Source organism: Lissotriton helveticus, chromosome 11, assembly GCF_964261635.1.
Source record: "Lissotriton helveticus chromosome 11, aLisHel1.1, whole genome shotgun sequence".
Taxonomy (NCBI): domain Eukaryota; kingdom Metazoa; phylum Chordata; class Amphibia; order Caudata; family Salamandridae; genus Lissotriton; species Lissotriton helveticus.
Genome location: NC_136072.1, coordinates 191,498,812 through 191,505,916, shown reverse-complemented (window position 1 = coordinate 191,505,916; position 7,105 = coordinate 191,498,812).

Genomic DNA, 7,105 nt, shown 5'->3' with positions numbered 1-7,105 from the left:
AAGCCCTATGCTATATGCATAGAATCAAATCAGGGGCAGCGCCACAGTATCTCAGTGCTTTGGTACACCCTTACCTTCCCACGCACCTCCTTCGATCCTCCTCCCAGGCTACGTTTCAAGTTCCCTGGACCAAACAAGTACATATGGGTGGTTGGTCCTTTGCTTGCTTAGCCCCTTCACTGTGGAATTCTCTCCCCTTACAACTTTGGCATACAAACTATTTACTGCAAATTCCGTAAAGATCTTAAAACATGGTTATTTAATCAATAGTGCAGCTCTGTCTTCTTGCGTGTGTCCAATGGCGTCGCGAAACCTCCGGGTAGCTGTGAGCTCAAATAATAATAATAATATTCGTGGGCATGATGTATAGAATGATGGACGGTCCAAGAGAGTTTGGTGGTGTAGCTGTACTTGAATGTTCCTGCTGGCGGAGAAGACAGGGTCGAGTGTGCCTGGCTATGTGGGTTGGTGCAGTGACTAGCTGCTTGAGTCTGATGTTGTGAAGTTTTCCAGGAGAGTGGTGACGTTCTGGTCACTGGGATTGTCCAGGTGGAAGTTGAGGTCTCCGAGTAGAATGTAGTTGGTGGATGAGAGTGCCTGGGGAGCGATGAGGTTTACAATAGCATTGGTGAATGGGAGGTCATGGGCCGGGGGGGCCTGTAGATGAGGGTGCCTGCTGAGGGTGGTGTTGGGCTTGGTCCGGATCTGGAAATAGAGGTGTTCCATGGTCGCCGTTGGGCCATTACGGTGCGTGGTCAGTCGGTGTGTGCTTTTGTAGACAATGGCATGTCTCCTCCTGGGCTTTCGGAGTCGTCTGTGTGAGAGATGTTGTAGCTGTCGAGGATGGCGATGGCGAAGTCCGGTCTGGAGCAGAGGTTGGTCCAGGTTTACGTGAAATAGGCAATGTCTAAAGCGTTGAATTCAAGGAGTACCCAGGTTTCTGTGGCTTATTTGTGGAGGGACCACATGTTGAGGAGGATGAAGTTGAGTCGGTTGGATGCACTGTTGGTTGGCTGGGTGGTGAAAGGCGCAGGTGTGTTAATGTGGCAGAAGGTGTGTTTTCAGTTATGGTATGCAAAGGGTGCAAGGGTATTCTTGGGTGATGTACATGGCAGTCGGCGTGGCATACAGGGTTGAGGGCGAAGAGGGTGCTGGCATCATAGTTGTGTAGTGTCCAGGCGGCAGGGTTCCTGGCACTGGACACGGTCCATGCACGGATGGAGGAGACGGCTTGGCTTTGGCGTGCATTCGGCGCACCAGTGACACACCGCTGCGCATTGTTGCACAGTGGCTGTCATTAAGTAGTGCTGCGGGGGAGCTAGACAGCTGAGGGTTGAGAAACGTGGGGAAGGACACTGGAGGGGACGGGTTGTGGGGGATTACATCATCAACAGGGGGGGAGAGGACAGGGGAAAAGGAACTGTACAAAAGCCAATGAAAGACAAAGCAAAACAAAGCAAAGAAAAAAGAGGAACAAACCAAAGGTAGAAAGTAACGGAGAAGAGCAGAAAGAGGGACCAGAACAGCAGAAAAGAGGGGCAGGAGTGCAGTCAAGCAGCAGAGCAGTGACACTCTATCACTGGACCACCAAACATGAGGTGCAGGCAGGAGCCTCGAGGCAAAGAGGGCCTCGAACACCTGACCTCTGGGTCAGAGGAACCCGCAGCAGCAGATGGGGACAGCAGCAGCAGCTACCAGACAGTGCTGCCCTGTGGGAAGAGCAAGTCCACTAAGGGATAGTCCCCTGTACACCCAAAAGCTCACTACCAAGGGGGTGCGGAAAGGCAGCACCAACCGGTTTCCTCTTCCGATCTAACAGTGGCGACCAGATTCTGTATTCCCCAGTTCCCTAGTGAATAACGGCAGATCAAGCTGCATACCCAAGAGTCTGGGCCTGGGCCCGAACCGGCCCCAATGGCCGATCTCAGCAACTTGAACCAGTTAGTAGAGTCCTCCACCAGTCTTGTGCAGCGTCCTCAGCAATGTGCGTTCTCTGCAGCGCAGGGATTGCTCAGGGCACAGTGTGCGCCACCCACAGGTGCTAGGCTTGGCCCGATCCCACCTTCTCCCCATCTGGACATCGACACCGGTGCTCAATCCACCACACTCTCTTCAAATCTGTGACTCTGCCAGCAGAACCCTCAGCCAGATGGGATTTCACAAGCCTGGAGCCAAGTCCGGTGAGGAACCTCCTGATGCAGGTGATGCAACAGGACCCCTGAGGCATGAAGTTACAGTGCTTCCGCCACACAGGTCTGGTGCAGCTCAAGGGCCTCACCCTCCACAGTGTCCAGGCAGCGCCACATCCTCCGGCCTGTGGTGCAGAGAGGCTCAGCTCACCATTGGCAATCTCCTGTATGCACCCCGGTGTAGTGGTGGCCCGTGTTATGTGATGCAGACCTCCCTATGTTGATGAGCAGGAACGCCTCTTCTGATCACAGCTCCATGTGGCAAGGGAGATTGCAGATGCCTACCGCCACCGCCCAAGGGCTCGGTCCCGATGTGGCCCGCCTCCACCGCTAGGCTGCAGCAACTCCACAGAACCTCTGCCTCCCAATCCGGATCTCAGACGCAGTGAGGCCTCCGGGCCCCAGGGACTGGCCACGCTTCAGCTGCCATGGTGTGCAAGGAAAGCACTATGTAAAGTGAGGCAGCAGTGGTTTTCCCCAGCGAGGCGCCTCTTTACATAAATGTAGACCTCAATCTGCGTTTACTCTTCCCCTGGGACTCTGGCTGGTCATCCTGGCTGATGGGAGGTTTGTTTACCTGTACTGAACTTGACCCTGGCTGCTCCATTCTACTGTTTTTATTTTCTTTATATAATTGTTGGTGGACTTATCGGCTATTTTTGCCTCTAGAGGTAGAAAAGTGACAGTTGGCGGACTAACGCGAGTTTTTTGCCTCTAATTAGCCTTTTTTTACTTTTCTCTCGCTAGCGGCAAACATTTTATTGCCTTGATGCTAGTGGTAGTGGCAGTTTTCACCGCGGCTAGCTGATACTATCGCCATGTAGTGATATATTGTTAATACTTCACTACCTAGGTTTTCGGCAATAGGCAGCGTTACGAAAATTACCGCTAACTAACGCTAATGCTAGTAAGGGGACAGTGATGTTGGCTTACACAGCACAAATATGGATATTCTACGATAAACTAAAGTGGACAGCTTCATGTTTGTAATGCTTCGGCTTGTCAAGGTGGTAACGGCGAACCCTGAAAAGTTTGCATGGTAAAGTTAGGGCGACAGGCACTCTGCATGTTGGGGAGGTGAGCAGTTCTGAGCCTGCAGTTGAGTGAGTTCTTTTGTTGGGATGACACTCTTATAATTTTTTTGTTGTAGTTTATGTCAGATCTTGTTTTTGCTCAGTGTTCAGGGTCATGTTACACTCATGGAAGGGAGGACACGATCAGCTCCCCAGCAGACCCGGGGATGGCCTCGCACACACTTTTACACTCAATGGGGGCCCACACTCTGTTAGCTTTTAAAGTCTTAATGTGGAATGTCAATGACCTACCCACCACAATTGAGTGCCCCACAGTGCTACAATATGTCCACATGCAATCTCCAGACCTGGTACTCCTGCAGGCGACTCACCTTAAGGGCAACCACTATAATGCACTTGACCGCTTTGGTTATACCCTGCTGGCACATGTGGGCTTTACCACTTGCTCCAGGGGAACAGGCATCCTTATCAAATCCACCGTGTCCTTCATTCCTTGTCACACATGGTGTGACCCTCTTGGAAGATTTGTGGCACAATCTAGCACATGGAAGGGCTACACACTTAACATTTGCTCTGTATATATACCACAGCGACTTCACACAGAGACCTTCCCCACGCTCAGTGCTCTATTGCTGGTGCTGCCACCTGGGGTCCTCATACTAGGGGGGACATGAAGGAGGTTTTAGATCCAGACATTGATAGGGATCCTACTCCCCTATTGGTAGCCAGTTCAGCCGAATGTGAGCCTTGTGGACACAATGGGTGTGGTCGCCCTGTGGCATGAGCATAATCTGATTGCAAGACAATTCACTCATCTCCCTGCTGTACATGGTAGTTACTCCTGTTTAGATCACATTTTCACCAATCACCTGCATGCTCGTAAGTTTAGGAACTCAACACACGAACCACGTGGCATCTCAGACCACTCTCCGGGGAGGTGCTACTATGTGGCCCAACGAGTGGCATGTGTTGACCCCTAGGATCGACCCATGGTACTTTAAAGACAGAGCCTTCAAGCACAAACTAAAGGAAAGGACAGATCAATATTTTCAGGACAATAAAGGTACTGTTAACTCTGCCAGCATCCTATGGGAAGCCTTCAAGGCTATGATCCGTGGCCATGTGCAGGTCCTGATTAGGGGGAAAAGGAAGGGACAGAAAATAAAATACGAGATGCTAGAACAAGAGATTGGCACACTAGAAACCCATATACTGGAAGGGGGGCAACCAGTCTTCAGCTACATCACAAGCGCTGACTGAAGCAGCACAAGCTGAAAGACCTAAAGGAGGACAGGGCATGCGCTTATGCTCTGGCGACTATACGATATTGGTGATAAAGCCAGCAAACTGATAGCGTGGTTGGACGATAGGGGATGCAGTTGGGTCTTAGAGATACAAGATGCAGAGGGGAAACTACACACGACTGGTCAGCTTTAGTAGACATTTGCTGCCTAATATGAAGACACATATGCTATCACGACTACCAGGTCGGGAGACAAGTGTTGACCTCCTGAAATACTTTTTCCTCCTCACTCTCTTGTCTTATCAGATGAGATACACTGGAGCAAGACCTGACGGTAGATAAAATAGCGAGGGCAATTCAAGGTCTACAGTCAAGGAAGGTGGCGTGGCCTAACAGCCTGCCAGAGGAACTATACATAAGCATAGCAGACAAAATAACTGAACATATTAGAAATGTTCAAGGTGGTCAGGGAGGACGGGTGCCTGCCGAAGGATCAGAGGACAGCCACTATTGTTATTATTCCAAAAACGACAAACCACTGACAGAATGCAGCTCATACAGACCCATATCATTGTTACATTTAGAGGCAAAGGTACTGGCAAAGATCCTGGTCGAACAGGTTAAGGAAAGTGATAGCTACTGTGGCCCACCTGGACCAATCCAGCTTCATGCCGCATAAGGGAAGCCGATCAAACATGTGGCATCTATATGGGAATTGCATATGACTGCGGTTCCTCAGGTTGAACAAGCTGTGCTGCTCTCGTTAGTCGCCAAGATGGCATTTGATAGCACTGAATGGTGCAATTTGTTTGCAGCCCTTGCCAGATTGGGCTTTAGCCCCCAGTTCTGCCGGTGACTAAACCTCTTTATTAGGGCTGTTGGGAAGAGTACAGGTTAATAACATGCTGCCCCAGCCTTTCGCTGTGCATCAGGGCACGAGGCAAGGATACCCCCTATCCCCAATGATTTTTGCACTGGCGCTTGAACCACTGGTGGTCTGGGTATGCCAAGATCCACTTATACAAGGAAACTGTGGCGCTGGGGAATGGGAATAACGAATCTCTCTTTATGCTGATGATATACTGCTGTAGTCCACGCACCCCCATCTCACAGAGGACAGGATATTACATATCTTTCATCTTTTTGGAGACTGCTTCGGATACTGGATTCACTGGGGCAAGTCCCTCACCTTTCTCCTAACAGGGGATGTCTGCTACCTGCCATCGAGGTGTGTGGCTCTAATAGTGCAGGATGGATTTAGATACCTGAGAATATACATCACATGTGATGTGGGAGACTTCATAGAGAAAAAATGTCTCCCACACCTAGATTGCCTCCAGAGCAATATATTGCCAACTGGTGGGCACTCCCGGTGTCTCTGATGGGCAGAGCTGTCCTCTTTAAGATGATGACCCTCCCACGCCTACTCTGTGTTCCACAGAACACCCTCTACAAAGTACCCGCAGATTTCTTCAAGAAGGTTGACCATGAGTTGCAAGATCTACTGTGGGATTGGGGTAGCTCAAAAAAAGCACTGTGCAATCTCCAAAGAGGGGTGTACGAAGGATGGCTGTCGGTCTCCAACATGAGCAGATGATATTGGGCATTGCTGCTGGTAGCAGTCAAGGATTGGGTGTTCGCTGAACAGAATAGGCATACTTTATGGATCGGGAAGCTATGGGAAGCCGTGGCTACCTGCTGCTGCTCTACAGGAAGGGGCGAGAGGGGGCCCTGCTCACACACACTGTGGTGAGGCCGTGGCGAGAGACTACTAGATTCTTGGGGTGGGGAGGGCAAGTTGACAGACAAGAACCCGCTGTGGGACAGCAACATCCTGTGGGAGGTTGAGGGCCGAGAGGGATTCTCCAAATGGGAGCTACTTGGCATTGCGTAGTTGGGGGACTTGTGGAGAGGACACGCCATGGTAATATTTGAGACTCTGATGCACGATTATTAGAAGGTGGAGCCAGAGCGTTTTAGACATCTACAGCTAGGGCGCACACTGAGGCGACACATATTAGTGAGCAACCAGTTATCAGATTTGGCGCCGCTACAGGACCGACTATTATTAGATCCCATGATGGACAAAGCTATCTCTGATTTATAAGAAATGAACTAACAATTCCCCATATCCTCTGAAGGCATTGAGGGATGCATGGGAGGGAGACATTGGACTCAGAGGGCGGCGACTGGGTTGAGGCAGTGTAGAGCCCTGAGAAGTGGCAATATGAGTATGTTTCCATTTAGTCCAACTAAGGATACTCCACAGATTGTATTACTCTCGAACTCTCCTACAAAAATTATGGAGGAGCAACACTGTCCAATGTGCCAGGGATTGTGGTCTGGTAGGAACCTTCTTTTACATATTGTGGGACTGCTCAGAAATTCAGCATTACTGGAGGGGAGTGGTGCAAATTATGGCCCAGGTCACTGGACTCAAAGTACCTATGGAGGCTAAATGGCATCTCCTGAATATAACAGGCAAGGAGGTGTGGCCCAGATACCAGAAGATTTGGCTAGCGTTGGCTACGGGGGTCACTAAGGCCAAAATAGCAAGGCCCCAGGGGTAGGCATGCCCTCCATATCGGAGACTGAAAATCGATATGGACTTTTGTCTACAGGCAGAACATGTGGCATAC